Below are 17,778 nucleotides of genomic sequence, written 5' to 3' on the forward strand. Positions count from 1 at the left end.
ATCGGGCCCATTTGTCAGACCTCTGTGGGATATTTTTTCCTGAAAAGCCCTGATTTTTGGGCATCCTGACTTTGCCTCCATAGGAGTAATTCCTACTGCCATTTACACTCTAAACAGCTGTGCCTTTCTCATGGCACCACGCGTGAGGTTGGCCAACGGTCAACAAGAATGGCTTGCCTCTTCTTAGGTGAATCTAAGCAGCTAAGGAATATATGGATATATATATGTATATATGAAGACTTATGTAGATAGGTGCCATGCAAACACCTGCCCCTGAGTTACCTACCTGCTTCCCCTCCTGCTCTAGTAGGCAGAAACGGGATTTCTTCCATATGATGCCAGTGACTTCAGACACCCACTTTGCTTTATCTTGACGTGCCGCACACAGGATCACCTTTCTTTGCACTGGAAGAGAGTCTGGATCACTGAGAGACAGAAACCTGCAGTTGTTGCTGCTCTGTAAATCAGGTCTTTTGCAGCCTTCAAGATGGATATAAAATGTAGCGAGAAGTCACTTGCAGAAATCATAGTCCTGTTTCTCCTGTAGTGTTCCTGCGCTTGCCCAAGGCGGGGGCTGGAGAAAGCGTAGGACAAGCTGAGGCACCATATGGAAGTACAAGAAAGTACAATTTTCACCCTTTGGCAAACAAGATTTGAGCAAATCAGATTGCAGTCTGGGTAATTCAGTGAGAAGGGAAACTGTGCGTGAATTTGGGGGTGGGAGGGGCTGTTTCTGTGAATAAAATGTCACACAGATGTGTTTGACATTCAAGAAGTTAACAGCAATCACTATCCTAAAAAATATAAACACCCCTTCCTTCCCCAAAGCGTTAGAGGCCTTCAGACAATACACACAGACTCACGGAGATTCCTAGATCCAAATCAGTTCACATTCCAGCAACTTTTAAATACAACCTCATACAATATCAAGTTCCCATCCATCATAGCATTTCGGGTTTGTTTTGGTTTTGGTTTTGTGGGGGGTTTTTGTGGATTTTTTTTCCCCCCCAATCGGAATCAGAGTTTAACAATTTAAATTCTTTCCTGGTCTAAAAATTATTAGATAACAATAAGAGTAAATTAACTTAGAGTACCATACTTCATCCCATTTTTTCCAAAGTTCTGCAGAACAACATTAATTGCAATACAGCACTAAAACCCAGAATTCCACATTTAAGCCACATTCGAGTACAGTATCGTTTCAAGTTTCTTTTATCAGAATATTTCCCCAAAAGTTACTCTAATGCGTAAGGATGCATCCTAAGGGGGAGCAAGGTGGTATTTTAGCAGCGGAACCGGTTCCCATTTCGTAATTATCTCCCCAAACAAAATTCTTTTGGTACGAAATACATATATATATATATATGCCAACTAAAATACTGAGCTCAGATATGACAACCAAGTACCAAGTTCAAATATGCAGTTGGATCACAGTTACTTATTCAAGACAATATCTCCATTTTAGCACTGCACCTCAAAATTATTTTAGCATTGATCTCAAAATTATTTGATAACAATAAGAGTAATATTTCCTTTTGGGGTCTTCTGGCTTCTCACTGGGTCTTTTCACTGATATCACGTGTGCCTTTGTTTAGTTCAGCTGTAGACACTGTTTATGGTCCATAGCCTTCCGGGTACTGTTTGTGTGAATAAATCCTTTTCTTCTCAGCAAAGTGCCAAACAGGCCCCGTTCTGCAGACGTCTGTGATGCCTCCACGTTAGCCTTGCATTGTTATTTTTTTCCCCAGTCAGTTCCGTTCTTCCCAGCAAAGTGTGAACCAGACCTTATCTTGCAAGTCTTCAGTGTAGTTTGTAGGTGCTTTTGGTAAATATGAGCAGAACTTTACAGCTCCAGATTTTAGCAAAGATTAGTTACAAAGTTTTCTTTTACAGCAAAGATTTTAGCTTCCTAAGTAACATGAAGCAGCAAGTATATTAAAAATCATGCAACCTTATACTTCCAGATAATTCGTTATTTCTAGTATGCATTTGCTTAAGCTAAACGATTGCTATGAAACATAAATTGGGCTCATCCACTGAGCTGTGAGCAGTAAAACCATGGCCATACGGCTGGTTATTCAGCAGAGCGAGCTCAAAGTAGGCTCATCCAGGCTGTCATATTTATAAAATAAAGTTGTTGGCTCATAGTCAAATTGCAGACAGTGGGAAAGGTCTGCACAAGACCCCCTGCACCCACAACCCATTGGTGTTCAGCTGCTGTTCTGCTTCCCTGTGGGTCTCCTGGAAGGAGCTCTTGGCCTGGCTGCAGCCCAGGCCCTTCCCTCCTCTGGAGTCTGAACCAAACTGCCGCTGGGCTGGCTGGAGGGGGTCAAGTGCATCCACCACACCTGGGAACCTGTATCGTTCCTCCTCGTGCACCACAGCTGCCCCGGTCCCTTCCCTGGAGCCAGCCCCAGGATGGACTCCATCCACCCCAGCAGCCTGATCACCACGTGGTCCTCTTGGGAGTCACAGAATCAGAGTGGTTGGGCTGCAGGAGCTCTGCAGATCCCCAGCCCAGCCCTGCTCACACAGGGTCACAGAGCAGATCACACAGGTGGGTCCAGGCGGCTTTGGATGTCTCAGAGAAGGAGACTCCACACCCGCTCTGGGCAGCCTGGGCCAGGCTCTGGCACCTCCCAGCAAACAAGTTTCTGCTCATGTTCACATGGAGCCTCCTGTGTCACGGTTGAGACGGACAAATGGCATAGACCAAGTTCTCTGAGGATAAAAGCAGCAGATGCCATTTATTGCCACAAGTGCATTTTTATACAGTTTTACCAATTCAAGTGTCTCTTCACTATTGGTTACAAGTTACAGCAGTAACATCTCTTTGGCTATTTTTGCTGTCATCAATGTTACTCTTTTACTCCCTTCTCCCTCCCGGGTACATCCTTAACATCTCCGGATACTCCATCACTCCCATCTTTCTCATGGGTAGGCCTTCATATCTTCAAGGCTAATTTTTGTTCCCATGCCCTCCGTCAGGGAATCCACAGACCCACCATAGTCCCACATAACTGTGCACAATATTCCTGCCCTTCCAAAAATAAGCAAAAAATCTCACTCAAAACCCCCCACACCACAAAGATTTTTATTAGAGAAGTCTCACGATCGTAAGCCCGTATTTTATTAGAGACTTGTCCCAGCTGCCCGCAGAATATTTCATTTTTAGTAGAGATGCAGCGCATCCCCCTCCCCACTCCCCTGGGTATTATTTTTATCAGCTTTTGCTTTATCCCCTCCTATAATGGTTGCTCTGTTCCTTGAGCAATGCTTAGTGCTGTGGAGTCTTGGAAGAAACTTTGAGGGAAAATGCAGCACAGGTATAAAGTATCATTGACTCCAGTGATGTAGTGATTGACGTGGATACCTGCTGGGGACCAAGAAGGTGGGGAGATGCTGGTGGTGGTGACCACGAAAGGAGAAGAAGAACAATGAACATGAAAACTCAAGAAATGAGACCTCCCTGAACCACAGGTGAGATCCCAGAGGAGGAGAGTTGAAGGGCAAAGGAGTTCAGGACAACTGGCAGTTTTTCAAACCCTATTCAGTGCAAACGGTGCCAATAATAAAGCGAAGATCGCAAGCGTAACAAGAAACCAATCTGGCAGAATCACAGGCTCTTCTGCACCCTTGTGATCCTCCAGCTGAAAATAAAAGGAAAAGCACAAGAAGACAGGGTCATAATCAGAAAGGTCAAGGCAGAAAATCAGATAAAACTAACAAAGGACATCCAAAAGGGCTAACAAGGAAGAGCCCAGACAGGAGTAGGGAGAGGACAGGTCAGAGATATTTAATCTAAATGCAATGTTTTCACTTGGATGGTTAAACCCACACACATACACACCCGGCTGAGCCGCTCACCAGGGTCCGCACCCATCTCACCCCACCGACCACCTTCACATTTCCTCCTAGAAAAGCCTCAGGTTGTTACAGTGCTGGCAGAGCAGCACAGAAAGGCACCAAGACTTCACTTTTACCATTCACAGGGGCATGAATTAGGTGTATTCTCTCATGTCCTGTCCCTCACCCCATCTAGAGGGTTATTTCAAGAGCTCCTGGAAGACAGGCAGGCCCAAAGGTCAAGAAACCAGCAAATAATCTAATCGGAAGGAAACAAGGAAGCTTGGGTCACAATGTATTAATTCTGGAAACAAAAAATAAGCAGATTGAAACACTGGGAGAAGAGATTATTAACTCAGCAGAACAAGGACTGGTGGCTGGAGATGGACAGAGACTCTGAACTTTCAGGCTCAGGTCCTGAGTTTCACAAACCTGCAGTGTCCACTCCTTTAATATCATAAAATTTATATTTCCCTGAAGAATTTAGGCCCTTGAGTCAAGTTACTTAATGAGAAGAAACTTTTGTTTTAATCTATGTTTTCAGTTTCTTCTTAATTTTTTTTTAAAAGACCTCTTTAATTAGCCCTCCTGTTACTCATCTCTTCATTTTGCAGGGCTTACTGTGATTGCTGGCTTTTGGCCACACACTTATTCAGCTCATCCGAACAGAACTTCAGCTGTTGCCTGTAAGTTAGAGCTGAACATCCAAGTACAGGTATAAACACCAGAAAGTTACAGAAGAAGAAATATGAACCAATTTCTTTACAGGATATCTCACTCTGTCTGGTTTGCCGCCTCCTCAGACGCAAAAATAATAAACCCTATTAATTTAAGTCTTATTTAGCTGTTCCATCTCTCTGCAATAATTGATTGGGCTTTAGACACTCAGCCAGAAAACACAATCAAATCAGGTTTGCCTGGTGACTGCGCCATAGCAGTGCCAGAAACCCCCAGTCCCCACACTTGCTCTAATTGATTAAAACATTTGGTCACTCGCACATTTCTATACAGACAATTAAGCTAAAGAGACACTACAAACGCAGCAAGACCAGCTGAGAGCAATAATGGATCTTTTCAGTCTATTTTTCTAGGGAGAATTACGACTTAGCGATGTTGCAGTAACTAAAGCGGGTTTTGTCTCCCCTTTGCTCTGGATGCAGCAGCCTCAGGAGCTCAACGCTGCACAATCGCTGCCTTGCAGGGAACCACACCAACGAATTATCTGCTTTTCCTGCCCTCCAAAAAAGCTGCCACGTGCTAAATCTGCATCTGTTTGGCATCTATCAGGGCTGTAGCACTTCCAGGAATGAGGGGGAAGGGCTCCAGTGCAGAGTCAAGCCACATTTTTTACAAATACCCCCAATTTTCTGAGTCTGTTTGGATGCTGGCTCCGCACGTGCCGGCTGGCACGGGGCCAAAATGTGTCAGTCACAACCAGGCAAACACAACGATACCCAGTTCCCAGGAAAGTGGCTGAACTGCAGCATTTCTTGCCAAAGTGATGCACAGAGAACAAACAGGCTCCTCGGACTCTTCCTCAGAGATCTTGGGGGAGCTGCAGCGGTCGGAAACATTGGCAGAATCTACAAGTGTCAAAAGCCTAAAAGAAGAGATCCAGAAAAAGAAAAAGAATTGCAGCCGCCTTATCTGCAACTTTGTGCACACGAGACAAGAACGGTGAGGCATGACATTTGTATTAAAAACATTTTGCCAACAGTAGATCCAGACTATCACTTCATACGTCTCCAATGGCACAGGTGGTACCTGCTAATAGAAGGTAACGTTTATCCTACCCAGTCACTGGTCCCTGCAGTTCTACATTCAGTCTTGCGTGACTAAGAATCTGCAAACGTGGTTTAAAGCAGAAAGCGTACAGCTAGTCCTGGCTGGAGGATTAGTAAGCTGTGCTGACATGCAACCAGTAGAGAGGAGCGTGGGTATGGAATTCCTGTCTCCCTGCACCAAATCAAATGACCAGCACAGCTCACAGCCACACAGAGGCTGTAACACCCCAACCACAGGGTCTAAAAAAGAAACAACAAGCAGAGAAAGCTTCAGTTCTGCTTTACATCAAGCTTAAGGTGTGCATGATGTGAGACTTGAGATGAGTGTCAAAATTAACCTTTAAGTCTTCCTCCTCAGTAGAGATCTGAGAAGACAGGCACCTGCAGTGCATATGGAAAATCCAGCAGCTGAAAACCCATTTCACCTGCAGCAGGTCAATAGTCATAGAATCATTTTGGTTGGAAAAGCCCCTCAAGATCAGGGAGTCCAACCATAACCCACGCCTGGCACTGCCCCATGTCCCTGAGAACCTCATTTAAACACCTTTTAAACCCCTCCAGGGATGGTGACTCCAGCACTGCCCTGGGCAGCCTGCTCCAATGCCCCACAGCCCTTTGGGGAAGAAATTGTTCCCCACATCCAACCTCAGCCTCCCCGGTGCAACTTGAGGCCGTTTCCTCTGCTCCTGGCGCTTGTTCCTGGGGAGCAGAGCCCGACCCCCCTGCCTCCAAGCTCCTTTCAGGCAGTTCAGAGATCAGAAGGTCTCCCCTCAGCTCCTGTTCTCCAGCTGAACCCCCCCAGGTCCCTCGTGAAGTGGTTTGGGATGGAAGGGACCTTAAAAATCACCTAGTGTCCACCCCCCAGCCATGGGCAGGGACACCTTCCACTGGACCAGGTTGCTGAGCATCCCAACATGGCAAAAAGTCCAGAAGAAAACCCAAAGACACCTTCCGGCACAGATCTCTACACCACCAAAAACTCATTGCAAGAAAAGGCTTGGAAAGCATACACAAAAAGGCATAATTACAAAGGAATGAAGTAGAGCAGTGGTTGAAAAATGCCCAGAAGTCACAAGAAAGACTCAGCCATCCTCCTCCAAAAATGCAGCCACCATGAGCTCGGTTATAGCCCATCTGATGTCACATTGTGCTTCACAAACTCCTCAACGACCTCCAGAGGGCTTTTCTTCTGAGGAGGGAAATACACAGCTGGCAAATCAGTGTGGGTCTACCAAGCAACCTCCACAAAAGCCCTGGGGTTGGAAGCAATGATTGTCTGTTAAAGCTGAAACATTTCGGTGCAGAAAAGGGAGCTTCACAGCAGGAGATCTTTACAGGGGGAAAAAACGTCCCAGTTTCCCGCTGTTTTACAGGAGTGTGCCGGAGCCGAAGGTCAGACACAGCGGCAAATCCATCACCACCGACTTCAGGAGCATTGGCTGGAACACAATTGCTGCACTTGAGCCACCACCCAAAAGAATGTTCTGACTAAAGCGAGAAAATGTCACTGTTGGTGAAAGGAACCTGTTCAAATTATTTCAGCTTTTTATACCAGAATAGAAGTGGAATCCGGGCAGCGGAATTTTTCAGTTTGCCCAAGTGCGACAGGAGAAAACTCCAGTTTCATTCCTAGGGCTGCTCAGTCTTTGAGAAACCCTTGAAAGGCCACCAAGAGCTATTCTTTAGGCTTCCTCTTTCCCTTAAAAGAAAAGAAAGCGCTGTTGAAAAGTATAAAAGGCTTGAGATTTGTGGAAGGGTTTGCTTCCGTGAACTGAAAGCAGGAGTGAGAACATGACAGGGGATATTACAGGGCTCTACTTGACACGCAAAAATACTGCAGTCGCAAAATGGATGGAAAGCTTGGTCTTTCCGTGATGCTGCTTCAGATCCTTCTCGTCATACAGGAAACTAAGAACACCTTGGACATTTTTAACACGTAGTAAAAGCCTGCTAAGGTCAGTGAAAAATGCAGCTGCTTCAGCAGGCAAGCCAAGCCGAACCTGGTGTCAAGAAAACGGGACTGGCAGAGTTCAGGGCTGGGAATGCCAGGAGCTGTAAGAAATACCAACCTCACCAGCTGAGCAGAAAAGAGCTAACAAATTGTTAGGATCTGGCTTTTTGCCTAAACCCAGATGCCCATTTTAATCCAAGAGCCCCTTCTGCTTTGCAGCAGGGGACAACAGGAATAACAAAAATTTCCAATACATAAGCGCATAATTTCTTGTCAAACTAAGCCTATGATGGGGTGTTGAACATTTTCACCGGAGGCCACAGCAGCCCCGCAGTTGCATTCAAAGGGCCGAATGTAATTTGAGGATTTGGCCCACAGGGCTTGTGTTTGTTATGTGCATCGTGCTCCTTTATCGCCGACTCTGTCTCGTAACACAAAAGACATACTGGCTTTTCCTCCCTGAAACACAAACACGTATTTGCTTTCCCATCTATCAATAAATCGCCTTCCTTCCGCATCAATCTTCCTCTTACTGGACATTTTGGGATTCAAATTGCTCCACCAAAGACGGTAAGATGTGTCACCTAAGTAAAAGATCTAGATGATACTTTCACCTCCATCAACTAGTACTGAAGAAAAACCAAAATCCTGGACCTTTCACAATAAGCCCCGTGGTAAGTCAGAACGCTTGCTGAGCCTGTCGCAAAACATCTGCCATGAAGATCTCACATTGGTGACCTCCACTAGTGGCAACCACGGCAAACCGTGTGTTACGGAAGTGAGGCCATGGGTATCGACCACACGGCAGCTCATCCCATTTCAATCCCTCCCCCAAATCTACCTGCAAGTTCTTGAGAGCTCCTCTCACCCAGGTGAGATGGAGAAGAGACATCCGTCCCTCAGCCCAAGTAGATTCACTAATTCCTACATTGGCTTCGCCATCCCAGGCTGCTCCCTTCAATTCTTGAATTAGATTCTGGAGGAACTGTTACTCTTTTAGCAACTAATTTGAATGAAAAAAACCTATTGCTATAATAAAAGCATTCTGAAACTAATAGACACTGGCAGATCATCTTCTCAGGCCATTTTGTCCATTAACAGCAGCTGTGTCACGCACCTGTGCTGTTAGATTGCCCACAGAAGAATTCAGAAGACCTATGAAGATGTCACATATTTCCTTATTTGGAGAACAGAATCTACAATGATTATTGAAGTGTATCACCACTATCCATATAAAATAAATGAGAGATACTCCATAGATAGTGTGAGGACATCACTATCATCTGTATCACACTTGACTGATGAGTTCTCTGCCCTTACCTGAAGTTTGAGGCCAAACTTTTGCCAAGAGATTTTAAATTTAAAACCCATCACCATCCGCCAGAACAATCCTAAGAAAACAGAACTAACCAGCCACCTCCAAAAACCATCTTCCAACTGCTCTTGGACACTGCACCCAAGAAAAAGACCAGCAAGACAAAATCCCCTCAAAGGGTCCCCACGGGGAGGTTGGGAAGACACAAGAGCGCACGCAGTTCACGTTTGGGCTGCAAAGCAAGCAGAAAAGAAAAATCCAAATAAAACCACAGGATGGGACTCGAGAACAGGTTGTGTCACAGAAGAACCAGTTTCCCGGTCCCAGCTCCCCTGCCAGGGCCAGAGCAACGGGACCCTGGGCTTTCCCCTCACACCCATCTACTCTCCCCACGAAAGGACATCTGGGTTCCTCCAGCGCCCACCACAGCCCAGCCTCATATCCAGCTATCGCTCCCAATAAATCATTTGGCAAATCAAGGAGCGGTTAAAACTAACGATGGTGAACAACCCACCAGAGCACAGGTCTGTGCTGACTTTACAGCAGCAGGGAAGTCTAAAAGACAATCAATATTTTTGCACCCATAAAATAAGAGGACACTGAAGGAATATCTGTGGAGTCACACTGGGGGTTTGTTTGGGGTTTTTGCTGCTCTTGTTTTTAGTTTGGGTTTTTTTTTTGGTTGTTTTGTTTGTTTGGGCCCATTTTGGTTTTGGTTGAGTGCCTTTTTTTCCCCCAGTCATCTTTCCTATGAGAACAGCAGCTTGAGCCTCCCTCTAAGGCTGAAGAAAGATTTAAATGTACTACCTGGGAAAAAGAAAACCACACAAAAAACCCACCACCCAAACTTTGAGCCCAGCAGGAACTGTTTCAAGCAGCTACAAGCAACTGCAGAAACAAATAAGAACGTGTTAGGCTGTACCTACTAATCACCACAGGAGACACTAATATGAAAAGTGCTTCTATCTGCATTTTAGTTCCTGACACCTACCTGAACAGATTAAATTACTAAAGCGTTCACACAGCAAAATGGAAGCACTGCAAATAGAACCCAGCCAAATACCTGAACCATCAGCCTCTCTCCAGCTCTGTGTTGCTTGCAGGCACTTAGTTTGTGCTGTATTTGTATTTTTATGCAAGACTGAACACTGATGGAAAGGGAATCAGCATTTTCTCAGGCTGCAAGATTGGCTAACAACCTCCTTTCCCATTTCAAGGGGCAGCACACTTGCTTCAAAACTGCACTGCCTGTGCCCTAAACCCAGTCCACACAAAGGCTGCAAATCTCACACAAGCTACCAGTTATCATTCAGTTTTGGAGCATTTTGGGAAGCTCAGCCTTTCAGCGGAGCAGAAACTTCAGAAAGGTGCAGAGCAGATACTTACAGTGTTGTAATGATCGACATAAACCGCATTTCCCAAGCCAAACACAGCGTATCTCAGGCCTTTCAGATACGTTTTCCCAAAGCGAAAGTCACGCGCTGCCTCTTCTAACCCCTTGCAGAACCACGCTGCACTCTCGGTTGGCTGCCCGTCAGTGTACGTAGCTACCAAGAACACACAAACGTTCCTGCCGGTTGTCTAATAATATCAAGAGAATAGAAGAGATCGGTGCATTTCTCAGAACGCTTCCCATTAGTAAGACAACTGGAACACATGGGGAGTTGGAAGAAGTTAAAAGATGAGGTTTTTTCTAAGTGGGATTTTGGTGTGGGATGCTGCAGGTGATAACCCCAACAGTGGCGAACGGCCATCCCCCCTGCAGAGACGCCTTAAATTAGCCAGGAGAGATCAAACTGTCTGTCTGCTGCTTCACAGAGGTGGTACAAGAGAACAGAACATCTCCCTTCCCCACCCCAATCAACAGCTTCTTGAGCAGACTCTTGCAGCAATCAAGTTTCTCACTGATTCAAAAAAACAACTACCAATATTCACAGAAGAAAAATGCCTCAAGGATTACTCCATCTAAATATGACCAGCAAGGAGTTTTTAGCTTATGAGCCTGTGAAGGCTGCAAATTGTCACCATCTGCTTGTTCTGGCTTTGAACCCTTCCCTGGGGATACAGAGACAGAACAGAGGGACCTGGTGCAACCGCTCTCACTGAACTCACACCTGAGTTACAGAACCAGCTCATACCAAGTCACTGTCACCATCAAAATACTCTAGGCAATCCTCTCCTAGGAATATTCAAAATTTAGGTGTTTTCTGCTGAGGGTTGATGGGCTACACTTATACAGAAGGGAAGCGACTTTTAACACACAGCATTGGGAATTTCCAGAATAATAGGAGAGAAATACAAGGGGAAAAGAGCCTTCGCAACACAAGGAAAAGCTTTTCTTTATTAGTCATATTTATAAGGTACTTACCTCCTCTGGATCATAATCTCCCATGCTGATGACTTCCACAGGCAAGCAAAGTGAAATAACGGCTTCAGCCAGACCTCTGGCAAACCTCCAAAAAAAAAAAAAAAATAGGAATTTATCAATTGCTTCAACCCAAGCATGGTAGCGACCAAACAACCCCCACACGCCCAGTCACAAGACACCTCCCACAACAGAAAGAACAAAGACATCCGAGAACTGGACACTGGACCTAGAATTCCTCATGTTAAGAAAAAAAAAAATCAAGTATATTGGCTGCAAGAAGAGAGTGACATGAATTTTAATGACTAATGATTTCACATTTACACACACCATTTTTTTCAAAAGCACCTAAACCAGTACTTGTCTCTAAGAAGACCCGCTCGCAACTACGGGTACGGCAAGAGTAAACTTTAAACTTCATCATCAATGTCTCTACTGCATGCGCCATTTAAAGCAAGTAGAAAAAAATGTTATTTTTATATAATTTTACGTTATCTTTCATGTTGGGCAATGACTTCTCATGAGCTAATGAACTTTCTGATGTTTACACTGTGCAATACTTCTAAGGCAAGCAACAGACTTGAGTCTCAATATTTCAAATTACTTCATGTAGGTGGGGAAAAAAAAAAGTAACTGATACCTTTGCTGTGCCAGTCTGAGACCCATAGAAAATCTTTACTTTGCCTCCAGGGTGGCTGATCCATTTACGAGTTTGTCTTCTATTCCTTCAGAAGAAGCTGGATTCCCATTGGATTTTTCACCCTAAGAAACAAGCACCACTTCTCATTCAATCCCTTTTCAAAGTGATGTTAACCCCATTCTCCCAAAACCACTTAAAACACCTATCCTGTGAACAGACTCTCAGCACTAATTAAATGAGGCTATCAAAGCATTTTAGCTTCTCACACCCAGAGAAAGACACAACCACGTCTCTGAACTAGGCCACGCTCCAATAAACTCAGGTCACACGCAGCCGGATCCAGCTGAACGCAGGAACCTCCCAACTCGCGCAGCAGAACTTTGCTCACCTGCGCAAGGAGCTTTTACCATCCTGAACAGCCTAATCCCACTCCCGTCCTAAAACCAGCCCAACCTCATCAGTAACATCAATGGAAAGAGGAACCCGAGAACTCCAGCACAAGTAGAGTGATTGATTTGCAGTGACAGAGCAACCCAGGCTGACACGATCTCTCAGTAACGACGGGAGAAGCGTTCAGCAGAGAGCTGCTCCAACATCAGAGCAACGAGGGCACCGAGTCACCCACAAACATGAGACCGTCCAGGCTGCGGATTATAACCCTCAGGTGCACTGAACTGTAAGGAACGTTCAAGGAAGAAACGTTGTTTTCACAAAACTGGGGAGCTGGCACCTGACCCCCGCGAGGGAAGGGACCGAGACACATCAGACTGTGAATCCTGAATGTAAAACAAAATCTCTTCAAACTAATCCCAGAATGCAAACTGACACCTGTATTTACAAGTTAATCTAGAGGGAAGGACGGCCAAAGAGCCAGGAACCCATTTTTAAATAGATCAATAAGGGAAAGGGTGTTGTTCGGATTAGATGAATGAAATACGTAAACTGAGGCAGGTGTCGGGTGCTCTGTAAACCCTGAAGAACCGACCAGTGGGCAACAGGGGAGGGAAATTGCACCCAGGGTTTGGGGGGATATAAACGGGGGCTTTTTGCCCTATTATGCGTGCCTGCCTTTAGGGAGAACACCCGGTCTTGCAAAATCATTAACAAAATGTGCTTTGCTGAGAGATCCTGCCTGGGCCTGTTCTATTGGCAAGGTGATCGTTTCCTACACGACCACACCTGGGCTCCGCAGTGACCCACGGGGGGGCCCACAGTGGGGCAGCACGTGTCACTGCACCAGTGGGGACCGTCACCCGGCAGCCACTCGCCTCCACACGCAGATTTCGGGGCCTTCTTGGACAAAAGCACTTCCATCTTCCTTGCCTTCTTTCTGGTTTTGGTGGTGAGGAACTGAACGATGATCCAAATGCTGATCCCAATGATACAGGGAATTGACCTTCTCCCCTGGAGAAGTTGTAGAAACTGAGGGCAACAGAAAGCAGAAATTTGGAAAGGTTGTTAGATGAAGCTTGGAGAGTATTCAGTAACAGGGACAAGGAAGATTCTTGAAAGGATAAGTAAGTATGGAACTGAAGAGGTTGGAAGGCTTTGAAAGCCTTTAGAGAGAGGTCAGTATATATGTTGGGAAAATGAACGTTGGGGAAGGTACAGAGGAAGTAGGCAGAGAGAGAAACAGACAGTAGCAAGTTTTGAAAAAGACTGATGGGAACCTGGAATGAACAGAAACAAGTGGAATTTTTGGTGGATTGACAACAAGTAACAATTACATAGTAGGTAAAGGGAGTCACTGGCCAAAGTGAACGGGCATATTTTTGTGAACCTTTGAAATACAAATTGGGTAAACAAGTAGGAATTGATAAATTTCTATATATGTCCAATTCCTTCCAACCTTTTTGGGAGAAGGAATTTGGCCAGTAATAGAGAAATTAATACAAGTCAGGTTATAAACAGAATAATAAAGGACCTCTACCCAGTGGTAGCAAACACCTTTCTGACTGTATTAACTCTAATTTGATTTGGCTTACTGTTTTAGATTTGAAAGATGCCTTTTTGCCTCTCTCTCCGTGAAGCCAGCCAGACAATATTTATGTAAAACCCAGCTCACCCGGATGGTGTTGCCACAAGGATTTAAAAACAGCCCAACAGTACTAGGAAATCAGCTCGCTAAAGATCTTGAATCTTGGGAAGCCCCATCTGATGAAGGACAGATGCAACAATATGTGGATGATCGCTACCAGGACACAGAAGACATGTATAACCTGAACTGTAAGCTTATTGAACTTTGGGGGCTCCAAGGATACCAGGTATCACAGAAGACAGCCCAGATGATACAGCAACTCATGAGTAACTCATTTGGGCTATGAAATCAGCGTAGGGCAGAGGACCCTGGGCCAGGCTCGAAAGGAGGCCGTATGCCAAACATCAAAGCCTCAAACTGTAAAAGAATTACGGACCCTTCTTGGGCATGACAGAGTGGTGCCGGTTGTGGATTTATAATTATGGATTGTTTGTCAAGCCACTGTATGTGCCAGCAGCCACAGATCAGGAACACCTGCAATGGAATAAAGGAGCTACACGAGCCTTTGAAGAACTTGGTAAGGCTTTGACAGCGCCTGCTCTAGGACTCCCAGGTGTGAGTAAACCATTTTTTCTATTCTCTCACGAGAAGCAGGGAATAGCCTTGGGTACACTGGCACAGGATCTTGGCCCGTACCGACGAGCAGCGGCCTATTTCTCCAGACAATTAGATGCAACTGCAAAAGGGTGGCCGGGATGCCCGCGGGCAGTTGCTGCAGCGGTACTGAACATACAGGAGGCCCGGAAATTTACCATGGGTCAGAAAATGGCTGTGCTGGTATCCCACACGGTGCCTACAGTTCTAAATGAAAAAGGGGGACGTTGGCTTTCCCCACAAAGATTTCTCAAATATCAAGCTAAATCATCCTCACTAACACTGTCAAGCCAGCTTCTTTCCTCAGTGACAACATTGGAAAACCAGTTCATCATAATTGCCTGGAAACCATTGAAACAACATAATCCAGCCAAGCAGATCTAAAGGACATAGGATTATGGAGAACACTGAGAACTGCCTTACGGACGAAAGCAGCAATATCCTGAACGGTGAAAGGCACGCTGGTTATGCTATAACTACTAGCCATGAAGTGATGGAATCTGGGCCTCTGTCTGAAAGTACTTCAGCACAAAAGGCAGAAATAATCGCCCTTACCTGTGCTCTGGAACTAGCCGAAGGTAAAACTGTGAACGTTTATATGGACTCTAAGTATGCTTTCAGGGTCGTGCACGGAACAATTTGGAAAGAAGAAGGACTCTTGAACTCTCAAGGCAAACATATCAAACGTGCAGGAGAAATATCGGCAGCTCAACTTCCTAAGAAGGTGGCAATCATGCATATCCAGGCGCACCAGAAAGCGAGCTCGGAATTGGAAAAAAGGAAATGAGCTGGTGGACAGGGAGGCAAAACTGGTGCCTAAGCAAAAGGTAAAAGCGGAAAGTGCCCTAGTCCCCGACGGGCAGGTTATTTTAGAAGGTAAGCCAGAATATACTAAGGAAGACCAGACACTTAGTATAGATTTAGAGGAATCATATCATGAGGAAGGGTGGGCTCACGCCCCACAAGAGAAAACTTATTGTTACCTCCTATTTAGTTTGCCCTTTAGTAGCAGAAACATTATACGAACATTTGATCAAAAATAGTAACTACAAATTGGTACACTACTGTAAGACAGGTGACACAGCAACGCGCTCTTTGCCTCCAGACTAATCCTAAGAATATACCTAAGCTAGAAATGGGTCAAATTGGGAAAGGAAACGGACCTGGGCAATAATGGTAAATTGATTTTTCGGAACTCCCAAGAAAAGGGGGGTGCTGATATTGGTTGGTACTAACTGATACCTTTTCAGGTTGGCCAGAAGCACTCCCTACCAGAACAGCAAAAGCTCGGGAGGTAACTAAAACATGAGCACAAGAAACAATACCAAGGCTTGGTGTTCCAGCTGATATATCCTCTGATAAAGGGCCACATTTTAAATCAAAAATTGTACAGCAAATCAGTCAGCACTTGAGAATAGACTGGCAACTACATACACCTTATCATTCTTCCTCCAGTGGCCAGGTAGAAAGAAAAAAAAAAAGATGAAGTGAGTCATCTAATTGAACAACAAATTGTAAATCTGGGGCAGGAGGCAAATTTGGCTTGGTCTCAATCTTCACCTTTGTCCCTCTTGCATATGAACAAGGCCAAGGGCAAAGAAGGGTTAAATCCTTTTGAAAACCTGGATGGGAGACCCTATAGTGTACAGAAGGGGATGTCTGCACAAGAAGGGGATGAAATTATGACTTTTTATATGGTTATATTGCGTAAACAACTTAACAAAATTGGGAAGAGTGTTTGGAACTTGGAGTAGGGGTCTGGATGGGCCAGTACATAACATCCAATTGGGCGATTATGTGTCTGTGAAGTCTCTTGCAGAAAAGGACTTTGGAATCACAACAGGAAGCCCATTTCAAGTCCTCCTGGCATCCTTCACTGCTACCAAGATTAAAGAACGGAATGCCCGAATCCATCATTCTAGAGTGAAGAAAGTCTGCAAAGCACCACGAAGGGTAACCCAGGCGCAACCTGGAAAATGCCGTTTCTTACGGTCATAACCCTAGCACACGGATGGGACGAAAATTGCCATGAGCAAGATCTGAATAAAACCATGGGGGAACGCTTTAAATTGGTGCTTTGGAATCAAAACCATCAGAGTGTATATATTACATTGCCCACTTCCGCAGAAGAAAGCTTTACATTTGTAGTAATTAACCAAAACCTTTCTGAAATTCTATCAAAGAAATTAGGTTATGTCCACCCTGACATGTTTTGGTCCTTCTGGACCTTCTGGGTAACCTTTTGGTCCCTTTGGTCCTTCTGGGTGACCAACCCAAACGGCACTTCCTACCTCAGCAAGAAGAAACCCAAAAGAGAAGACAAATGCTACAGCTGCAGTGAGCGGGGTCACCACGCCAAAGAACGCAAGCTCCCGTCGCAGCCCAGAAGATGCCATTCCTGCCGGAGCACCAGCCACATGGCTGTCAGCTGCCCCCAAAGAGCTCAGCAGCGCAGAAGACAAACACCAGGAGCCTGACTTTAGCATTAACATTGAAAATCTGTTGAAGGATAGAGATGGGTTTTCTCAGGTAGAAGTAGCCTTCTTACCTGCGGCCAGAGAAAACATAGACAATCATCACATTAGTAAAAGAATTTACTAACCTCTTAGCAAAGGGGGGAATGATACAGGGAACTGACAATTAACTAATTAACACTTGACACTTAAGGAACTAACCCTACCCCACATCACTAAAGACACTTAGAGAGCTAACCCTTTAACCCACATCACTATTGCCTAGCCTTGCTTAACTCTGTGTAACTTATTGTACGAAAAACAGGACTTCACTGACGCCTTGCAAAGATCACAATCCTCGGGTGCATCCTTGGGTGAACTAGATTACAGAAACTTGGACACAGTTTTAACCAACTCAGCAGTCTGAGACCCAACCAACTCATCACACTGGACCAAAGGTGATCGGGTACAGAGAAGAGGACCCGGGGTCACGATCACTGCGCAGCTGCAACCAGGAGGAGCCGGAGACTCTGGAAATGGTCTCCTGAACTCATTGCAATAAGAACCGCCTTCTCGGGGACAGGTTATGAATATGTACAGGTGTTCCTAAAACTTCCGTGAATATGTAACGCTTTACTGCATTTAACCAAGCTCACAGCTACTGTAATTTTACACACGTATTAGGTGAAATGATTCCCCGTGTGTCCGGCATCGTACCTAAATACATACCTTCCTTATAACCTCAAGGGTTGTAAGGTCATTCCACGCCTCACCAACAGCAACAACAGAATC

The 17,778-nt window shown here is 45.2% G+C and overlaps 1 long non-coding RNA gene across 1 annotated transcript; it reads right to left on the reverse strand.

The window, feature by feature from the left end:
• Positions 1–10,288: 10,288 nt before the first annotated feature.
• Positions 10,289–12,095, reverse strand: LOC139829438 (uncharacterized). The gene is made up of 3 exons (XR_011741908.1): positions 11,902–12,095; positions 11,265–11,349; positions 10,289–10,477 (listed from the first exon to the last, which is right to left on the reverse strand). It is a non-coding gene; the product is annotated as an uncharacterized lncRNA (long non-coding RNA).
• Between the last annotated feature and the right edge of the window lie 5,683 nt (positions 12,096–17,778).

The sequence above is a fragment of the Patagioenas fasciata genome, chromosome 19, assembly GCF_037038585.1.
Source record: "Patagioenas fasciata isolate bPatFas1 chromosome 19, bPatFas1.hap1, whole genome shotgun sequence".
In the NCBI taxonomy this organism is placed as follows: Eukaryota; Metazoa; Chordata; class Aves; order Columbiformes; family Columbidae; genus Patagioenas; species Patagioenas fasciata.